Raw genomic sequence first — 10894 nt, 5'->3', positions numbered from 1 at the left:
CCAATCAAAAAATGATATGGCAACGTGGCATCTAGTTGTTAAGAAACGGGGGGAAGTTTTAGGAGTGACGGCGGTGCTTTGATATGTGAGAGATTTGCGACGTTTAGCGCAAATCTTGTGTAGTTAGTGTGTAGTGTAGTCAATAGTTTTGTTGTGTGTGTCAGAACAATGAGGCGGCTGCTGAATGTTACAGGTGTTACAGCAGTGATACATCTCCTGTTGTCAGGCCTGCAGGTATCAGGCTGTTGTTCTCCTTTATCTCATAGTGGACAGAAATTATTTTTTGGAGTGGCACAAATAATTTGTGTGGCATCAGATTTGATGCAGAACAGCTGATTGTTCTGTAAATAGTTTGAAATGTTTATTTAAAAATGCCCTGGCTGCATTTAAAAAAAATAGCTGCAAAAAACGTTGTTGTTTGCCAAACTGAGTTACTTTTTTGAGGAGTAACTATATAATTAATTGCCCAACATTGGTCATTATATGCTGTATTTTGCAGACAGAGAGTTACAGACTCTCCCAGACCACAGACTCATAATACAAGTCAGAGCTTTTTTTAAAAAAAGAAAGAAAGTTGTGTTTTCAAAATTGGAGTTCAAGTTATTTTTACTTCCAATAGTGTTAACATACTACACAAGTCAATGACTAGATTTTTTTTTTACATGTTCATTGTAAGTGGGCTAAAGCAGTTTAAAAGTAGTCTAACATAAATGTAAATGCTGTAATTTGATTATTTTAATAAACCATGTAACTTGGATGGATTAGATGCTGGCGTGACCACAGCGCACACGTCTGATGTCGCTCACAGTGGTCCAAGGGATCGCTCAGGGAGTTTGTGTGTTCGCTCAGACACATGAAAAATTAGAGGGAACATTGGCTGAGATTGTCACTTAAGTCTTAATAATTATTAAGACTGACGTGGACAAGGTTAGAAATGAATATATCAGAGGGACAGCTCGGGTTCAGCAGTTTGGAAACAACATTAGAGAGATTGTTTGGACATGCGCAGAGGAGGGATAGTGGATATATTGGACAAAGGATGTTGAATATGGAGCTGACAAGGAAATGCTGACAAGGAAAAATAAAGATTACGGAGAAGAGAGAGATGGAGGAAGACAATCCACTGCAGTGACCCTTAAATGGAGCAGCTGGAACAAGAAGAAGAAGAAAAAGAAGAAAACAGATGAAGTTTCTTTATGAAACTAAATTGCAATTTTTTCCATTTAGAAATAAATAAAAAAAATAAAATTACATTGCTGCACAAAGAACCTTTTACTTCTGCATGTTTGTATCATCCTGATAATAAGAATGTTTTATTAAGCATGACAAAAACCAAATGAAAAATATGTCAAAATCAGAAACGCTTTCTGTTGTATTTTCTAACCGATACTGCCCTGCCCTCACCCTCCCTTTATGAATCAGTACCATTTACAGCTCTGTTCACATGTAGCTTTACTGTGATTCTTCTCAAAGGGTTGTTGCCCTCTGTGTCGTTTCACACTGCGTGGGCATGAGTGTTTGGACTATGCTTTCCTTGTCATTGAGCAGTCATCAACCCTCTGGTTTTTTCTCGCCTAGTTCAGTGATTTAATACTGGGGAGCCACTGAAGGGAAGCTGGGGACAACCAGGAAAACGAAAGGGAGAAATTGCTTTTAAAAGGTATTAGTTATTTAGAGAAAAACCAAACAGGAGTTTCCTGATTTTTGTGTTTACATTTTCTTGCTACTGATGGGGGGGGGGGGGAGCTTGAATCACTGGGCTTGGTAGTGGATGAGTCACAAACAACCTGTGTAGATTACAAAATGGTGAAATCCCCATGCAAGGAATTACTTGTCAATTAATAAAACACTGTGCTCATAGGGAAAGAAGTGTTAATTATTAAGTGTGATAACCGCTCTTTGCCACACATAATGTTTGATATATGAGAGGTGGAACAAAACCTGTCTGCATTTTTATATGTCAGAATGCCTTTTCACTAATACTGATGTAGCAGATGCTCTCTCTTTCAGGCACAGTAAACTACCATGTCAGTAATTAATGGGTAAACTTAATGTCCACTGAAGCAAACATCATGTCTTCACTAATAATGCAAAATCAAAACAGCAGTTGCTTCAAGCTGCTTATATTGTACAGACCCTACAATAAAAGAGAGAAACCCCCAACAATCAAACAGCCCCCGATGAGCAAGCACATGGAGACAGAGGAAAGGGAAAACATTTAACAGGAAGAAACCTCCAGAACAACCAGGCTCAGGGAGCGGCAGCCCGCACAAGGGGGTGAGGATACGCCTCCCTCCCACAGGGGATATATTTAGTCCCACCATAATCAATATTGTAAATAATTCATTATAAAACACAAATCTAAATGAAAAGTTAAAACTGACCGACAGTGCACTACTGCCATTCAAAACTATGAATGAGGCAAAATATTTAGTTATTATTGTAAACACAAAACTCAGGTGTAACGGCGAGTGACAGTGACAAAAACCTGCTACAGTAACCTGAACTGGAAACGACATGTGTGTGTATGTGTGTGTGGTAACTTGTTGTTTGATAACGTTACCTGTCAGGATAAACGTCACTTGGACTGCCTTTGGCAAGTCTTTCTTTCTTTCTTTCTTTCTTTCTTTCTGTAAAGAGTAAATATTTAAACAAGACATTCTTCAGGCGAAATAAAGACACTCAAGGCAGTTTAGATGGTAACAACGTGCGCACGCTGGGTGAGCGCTGCTGTCTCAGGCCCACAACCAGCGTATGTGGCAGTTCTTTATTTATAGCGTTTCAGAGTATGTGTGTGTGTGTGAAGTTTATGATCTCAGAGTGTGTGTGTGTGATTCTGAAGAATGGGCCCCTCTTTGTATTTGGGAGTGTATAGATAAGAACGTCCTGCTCTCCCCTTCCTGGGAGTGAAACGGCTCGTAGAGAGCCAGGTGCAGAGGAAATATACTGGGTGAATCATATCTGAGAACACTATGCTTTTGTCTTTCATTTAAGCTTCACTTCAGCAAAACAGTAAAACCATAAAATACGATTAAATGGAAAGAATAAATGGGTAAACAACTATTAACACTAAAATTAAAGATAAACTTTCAATAACGTACAAATGGCAGTGGGAATAATACTTGAAACATTTGAAAATCTCTTAACATATCCCTCCTGTTGTTAATTTGTTTTACACATTTTAACTTTTATCAGCATACAGTCTCTTGACAGTGCATTTTTAACTGTTGCTTCATTATTAACAGGAGTGTCTTTTTCCTTTTAGTTACAGGTTGTTTCTTCATCTTCGTCGTCGGTGTTTGAGTTAGTGTCGGCGTGCTCCAGCAGTGTCATAATTTCTTTTTGGCCGACAAGGTCCGGTGTAATAGCTGTGGCTATCAGTCTGTTGATCATGGATCTTATGCAGGGAATACAACAACAGCCACATAGGGTCAATATGGCTGCAAAAACAGCTATTGACACTAGGATTGATGACACTAGGCTGCGGTACTTTCCAAACATGTCCATCCAGCTGTCCCACATGGAAGTGTCCACTCCAGAATGTTCTTTCATTCTCTCATTCAAGGTCTTCAGTCTTTCCAGGGCTCTGGTCAGACTGCCGTCAGCTGCAGTGTTGTTAGGTATGAAGGTGCAGCATTGTTCTCCACTTCTTTGTTTCTCGTTGCGCTGCGCGTTCTTCTGGGCATAGGCTGCAGCTTAAAATGGTTCCCCTTTCAGGACACGTCACATTTGGAGCCTGCCGGTAAATCCTCGGGCAGTGTGGGTCACATGGGTTGCTGGTGCAGGCCGTGTTCATGCCTACCAGGGCCAGTGATAAGAATACTGTGAAGACGAGCATGGAACACATCGTTGTGACAGTGGTCAGTTGGCATCCTCTTGTCCAGCATCGACGTCGTCTGTGCGGTCTCTCACCCTCAGGGGCATCCTGGTTTGCATTTAGTATTTCCATCTCCATCAGGTCTCCTCTGTGAGCGTTTCTCCTCTTCTCGACCGTGGACACACCCTTGGCCTCCAATGAGTAGACACCCAGCAAGAGGAGCGAGTGTCTCAGTGTTGCCACTGATAGCCCTTCTCCCACCGAGTGAACACCAGAGGTTAGAGCGGTCTGCAGTCTAGACTTTACTGCTCACTTTTCTATTCGGGAGATTGTGGTTCTCGGATTGGTTCATTAACATATGACATCTTATATAGGTATGCATGTGAACAAAGAATACCCTGAGTGTGTGTATCTATGTGTGTATGGGGTCAAGATGTAACCCCAGGAAGACTCCCCATAGCTGGTGCCAAGAGTCTAGCGGTACATCTGAACAAAAGGCTCTTAGACTCAAACAGATATACGTGTGTTTGCTATACCATATATCAGCAGGAGAAGATACGACCTCTCCTAGGAGGTGTGTGATCTATGCCAGAACACTCTGAAGAGGAGTGAACGCACTCCCCTCTTCATGCTACACAGAGTTGTTACAGACCTCCTAGGATGAGACATTCTTTCAATCTACAAATGATTATATACTTCTAAGCATAAATGACAATCAACAATACAAATCTAACATTTCCCCCCTTTTGGCAATTATGCTAGAAAAGTACCCAGTTATGATCCCGTCATGTCTGACAGTGTCAATGCAAACATTTTTATACTCAGCATATGTAAACGTACACAGTTTGACAAATATATTAGCAGTTATCCAAGTTCTCATTGATCTCATTCAATGGTAAACTGCATCCTACAAGCAAACAAATGAATTGTTAATGGTCATAAGAGAAATTAACATTTTCAAAAACACTCCAGCTTGGTGGTGCTCCTCTGCGAGACATGTAAATCACACGTCTCTCTGCAGAGTGGTTTAAGTTCTGCAGGGCGTCATAAATGTCTCTTCCAGTTGTTTCCATCACTGTTCATAGAACCAGAGTCCAAATGTATGTAGAATAGACATTCAAACATACCAGTTGAGTTTGCCGTTTGTCAACATGGGTCTCAGCTATTGTGAGAGCTGCAGACCTCTTCAGCACTCTAGTTTTATGGCCTCTGCCAACCCCCATCACCTCACTTCAGGCCCCTGTCCTGTGGGGGATATATATGACTCCTCCATTGTCCTCTGCAGGAGAACCCTCTGTGGAAAGGGTGCTAGATCCAGTTATCTTGCTGCTGTTATGATCCCAGCAGTCGTCAGTGTGCCATCGTATGCACAGTATAGTGACACAGCATTAGGTGATGTTCATAGGAAACTGCTGTCATCACCACCATAGCTTCTGGTTCCTGTGCTTTTCACAGAATCATGATGCCATTCTTGGACTCCCCCTGCGCTGTCGATGGAGCTTGGCACGCTCTCCTCATCCTTCAGGTGCCCGTCTGTCGTCCACAATCTCCTCTGTTGGCCTCTGGAAAGCCCCCTTGGCACAGCTCTCATTCCAATGCAGCTTCATGGTTCTTGCTGTGGCTGTGGAATCTGATCTCCCAATGGGCCCCAAACAGCTCGACCTTTGACCTCAACCACTGCCTGGGCTGTCAGCTCTGCCTGGAATGGGTTCTCGCTTCTCACTGGGCCTCTGAAGATTTCTCAGGAGATTCCTTTCGGCAATACTTTAACTGCTGCACCTGTATTTCCTTGCTAGGAGGAAAAACTTCTATTTGGAGAGCATGTCGATCATCATCAAACCACATTCTTTAGTTCAGTGAGCTTCATTTATGGACCATCAAAGCCTCATCTGAACACAGATGCACCACTTACATAGGTTTAATACCCGTCTGAACTGTTAATCACAAAGATCACACAAAAATCATAAAAACATAGTTCAGAAAACATAGAAAAGATAGTTTCATGTAACTGTGTAATTCTGGACCCCTCCTCTTGACGCATGGACACTCCCATGAGTCAACTCATCAAACCTAGATTCCTGTCTGAAAGAAAAGGGTTAGCTAGATCATGTCCCAGGCAACATCAGGGCGTCTCCCCCTCTGGAGCAGCACCACCCCGGACCTATAACCCTGCAATAAAAGCTGTTAGTGTGTTTTGCATAATAAGTTTGCTTCACATCTGGCTGCGCCTGGAGCCTGCATACACACCATCATGGCCTGGAAAACAAGATCTGGAAGTGAAATCAAACTTCACACTTATAAACAATTGTATCATAAGTAGCAATAAACTACTCAGCATCAACAGGACAAGTATCATGTGCAGGTTTCTCAAATCAGTAAACTACAATTATTGGCATAATTTGGCTCAGACATGGATCATCCCATGTCTCAGTTAACATTAATGTAATCGGTGACTTCCCTTAAGCAAAGTCACTCCATGTATTTAACACTAGGAGCTCAGTAGTGGCCAGCTAATGAGCCCCATATTAAACTTCCATAAACACTGCATCTCTTAGTTGCTTTCTCATGTTACTTGTCCGTCTCTGCTGAATCCTCTACATGCACTCTTAGACAAACAAACATTAGCAACACACATAGACAATCCTGGAGGTCAGGCACAAATTGCAGGTTCCAGAGGTGCTATAAAAAGACCATAAAGACCATAGCTGTGGACAGAAGTGGCACTAGTTTCAACACAGGGAATGTTTTACATGTTATTCACATCGTCAAAGTAACCTTCACATGTCTCCAACAACACAGTGTAACAGCATCACCAACTCATAACCTGTAAACGCAGTTTTCTTCACACGTAAACCCAGAAATCCTGTAGTAGAAAACATCAACCAGCTATCCTGGTATAAATCACATGATCAAATCACATGAAGAACTGTAATGCTGTAGACAAGTTAGCGCTGCGCAGGTGTATACACACTTTCTCACAGTTACCTCTGTGAACAACACAAGGTAGTGAATAACACCCCTGGTAGATGCACAGACACAGAAAGTGGCATTTAAAAGGTTAAATCATCACGCAACCTCGATGTTGTTGTCATCTTTCTGCTCCAATAAAAAGAAACACACATAGATTCATCTGCACCTTTGTCAGGTGGGGGTTAACTTCGCACAGTGATGTCAGTCAGTCTGTCAGCTTCTGTCCGCTTTTACCAGTCAGTCAGTTTTATTTTCTCTCAGTTATTCATTCATGCATTCATTCATTCTTTCTTTGCTGACAGTGGGAATTACCGTCGCATTTTCATTTCCACTTCTCAGCAAAATGACGTCATTTCAAAAAGAAAAGAATTTAGACTGGATTTTCTCGTTGAATCCTTTTGGACAGGAACTTATTTTCTAATTGTCCCATATAAGTGACTTCCTCCTGAGCCCATTTTAATGTGGAGAAACTCACTTGCAACAATTTTCTCGACGACGTGTCGTATAGCGCTTCTGTTCTAATCGTGCAGATCTGCTCAAACAGAGATTATCAATAAAACTTTCGGTGCACTGTGAAAGTATCAAAATAAAAAGGCCTCGTTAAGTCATGACACACGCTCCTCATCTCAGGAGGGTAAATCATACCATTAGCATGGTTTATCATACCATCATACTAATTGGCAGGCTCAACTTCACAACAAAAGAAAAATCATCAGCTAGATTAACTCAAAACCAACCATCAGCCGCACAACACACAACATAAGCCTCATGTCTCATTAGCTATGAATTTTAATCCCCAGGACTGTACTTTTCACTCATTTAGGCCACAGATTTTATTTAGTTTTCCTTTTTCCCCGTCATCATAAAACATGTGACATGTTGTCATGTATTTCACAAAAGACGTTTGTTCTTATGTATTCAGAGTTGTGTATCTGGGTGCAGGATTCACTCGCACATCACAACAGGAAACTCAGTGTTTTAGAGTCTCCACTCTAACAAACTCCAACACATCCCATTCACTCGTACTAGAATTCAGTCACCTTTCATTAATCTAAGAACCATCAACTAGTTTGCATATCAGCTATTAACCCACTAAAATGACAGGACAACAGAAATGCATGTTCAAAACGTTATCACAAAAATAGAATTTCCCTCATACAGTAAATTACTTGTGCTGCACCAATCAGGCAGAAAGCATCTCCCAATTTACTATATTAACAACTAAATTTATTGTCTGATCACTGGTTGGTCAAACCAGAATCTTTTTTTTTCCCACAAAAATTAAACTGTTGTCCTGCAACCTTGAGAGTTAATTGTCAGCATTGGATAAATTCAGCATTTGATAACAAGCGTCTGTTAAATTGACACTATTTTAACACTGATGAGAGATAACAAGCTGATTTTCATTGCATGTGAGTTTGTGTTATTAGGCAGGTTTAATCAATGTGTCTGGAGCTGCATCTCCAGCAGGGCATGTTCTTAAAGCTGCCTTTCCTACACACTTCTCTGCTATTATTTGATCATTTTTAACTAGTATGCTATGAGTCCACTGGTCTTTGCATCACACAAGGTGACTTGGACAAGATGATAAACAGACTCACATGCTTAAGATGGTGTCTAATCTTCATGAGCTCTCTTGTGTTTGTGTTAGTAGGGTTAATGTATGTTCTGCTTGTGTGTGTGATTTTGTATATGTTTCTTTTTGCAGTGTTTCAGATTCCTTCACAATTTTCCACTTAAGCAGTCAGTTTTCTTTTCCCCAGGTTTGCTAACCCAAATTTTGATTTCCCACATTAAACAACAGCTTTCCTTTGTGTCCTTACTTACTCTCACTCTGTTGTCCTCTCCCACTTCAACAGTCCAACAGCCGGCAGTTCTTCTTCAGCTTTGTCCTGTGTTCCACTGTCTCTTCTTGCCATTTTACTCCGAAAGTGGCAAATATCAACCTCCAACAGTCTCCTCAGCTTTCCTCAAACGTTCTTTTCACAAGCACAGTGACTTTGCAGCTTGTTGGAAACACAGTGTCATTCATCCAATCAGTCAGGATGATGGTTTGCTCTTCTTCTCCGATGCTGTTTGTCCACACTGCTGCTGCTTGCCGGGTCTCTTTGCTCAGGACTTCGCTGCTGTCTCTTTATCTGCCATGTTATTGCTCTTTGGAACTGCATTCCTTGTCTTCAGGGAGGAGTGAGAGCTCACTTGTGAGGATGAGGGACACATGGAGCTGTAAATAAGTCAGCCAGAAATTGGCCTGAACATTTCCAATGGTGTTAAACTATAACTTTCTTCCGACTGCTGCATATGGGAAATTGATCCAGGTCTGCGTTTCATCTGAAAGTGACAAAACTAAGACATTTCCATTATTATTCTCATTACTTAACCGACACACAGAACTCTCTCTCTGTTTTTTGTGCTCTCCTTTCTTGAAAGCAGAAAATGAGATTGTAGTTGTTCTTGGCTGATAAACACAAAACCTTTTTCCTATGATTTTTCATCTACAATGTAGATTCTGTCTCTTTTTTACTCTTTTTTCCTTTACACTAGCTGGTGACCTGCAGAATCACCGCTCTCACAATTGGAGACAATTACGTTTACACAACGCACACACACACTGCGACGTCAGACACATTCACACTCACTTTTTTCATCTGCATAAATAAAACATATGGCTGATGATATGTGCCATGGTGATCCATAAGTATGATCACAAGTTTTATTTAATTATTTTTCAACCCAACAAAGCAAATAAACAAAAACATGATGCTGATGCTATGAACACTCTACACACATGAATCAAGATCCAGGAAAACTGCTGCGCATCTGAAAGAAGAAGCTGAACTCACGGATACACTACATACTCGAGTTATCATAGTTCTCTTCCCTCTTCTCTGATGAGTTCTCAGCAGCTCCTGATCTGATAATGTGTAGCTTGCTCATCAGCTCAGAAGAGACCGCAACACAACCTCACACAGTGGTTGCATGCTTTGCCCACAGTGGCAAAGACTTACATTTTCATATTAAACTCAGCTTCTCCATCATGTAGTTTTCAGCTGTTTCACACAGGGTTCAGCATAATAGTTGTTTTCATAGGCGTACTCTATATCTCAACAATGGCTCATAATAAGATGACAGTTTTCAAACAGGTCAAGTGCCTCTATGCACGTCATTAGTTAAAATATTTGCCTATTTTTTGGGCTTAGAGTTATCAATAATATTTTATTGTAAATTGCTTATAATTTTATTTTTATTTATTGTATTTGGAAACACCTTGTTTTGCTTTTATGTATTAATACTGCCAACATACACTCTGTGTGACCTTCGCTGATATTAGAGTCGGGGGAGGTTATTAAGGCAGCCTTCTACCCTGGTCTAGACCCAGGGCGGCCTTAATTTTATGTGTTGATGCGCAACCTTTGACCCCTTCTCACCAGTACATCGGTCAACACAGGAAACAGTAAGAGTGGTGCAGAAACCTGTTGTTTCTATTCAAAAGGTCACTCACTCTTCAACAACACATAAACTTCACACGCGGTACTACAATCCTATTTTAATTGACACGTTCTTTATTTTCATTCACTCGTGAGAGTGAGATCCCTTTATTTTCATTCACTCGTGAGAGTGAGATCCCTTTATTTTCATTCACTCGTGAGAGTGAGATCCCTTTATTTCATTCACTCGTGAGAGTGAGATCCCTTTATTTCATTCACTCGTGAGAGTGAGATCCCTGACTTCCAACCTTTTAAACTGCGGAGTGACCCCACACAGGACCGTCGAACTCCGTCTTACAGGCGAGCCCTTTCACTCATAAGAGTGAGATCCCTGACCTCCAGTCCTTAAAGGACGGGTCTTTTAAGAACCGTGTCAATCTAAAAACCGATTTTAGCCGCAATGTGTTCTTGAGTGTTTATATTCACCTGCTTCGGATGAAAATGCCGGTCAGAGAGAATCCTCCTCGCTCCCTGGGATCGTGGACCTCTTGCTAAAAACGCTGGCCAACGGCGAATTCACGTAGTTGGTCTTTACTGTTTCACTAGAAACAGGCTGTCCGGACAGACTTTCAGCGCGGGTTCACGATTCCAGGAGACGACGAGGTCACTCTGTTGGAGC

The sequence above is a fragment of the Oreochromis aureus genome, linkage group 12 (assembly GCF_013358895.1).
Source record: "Oreochromis aureus strain Israel breed Guangdong linkage group 12, ZZ_aureus, whole genome shotgun sequence".
Lineage (NCBI taxonomy): Eukaryota > Metazoa > Chordata > Actinopteri > Cichliformes > Cichlidae > Oreochromis > Oreochromis aureus.
This window is presented reverse-complemented; position numbering follows the sequence as displayed.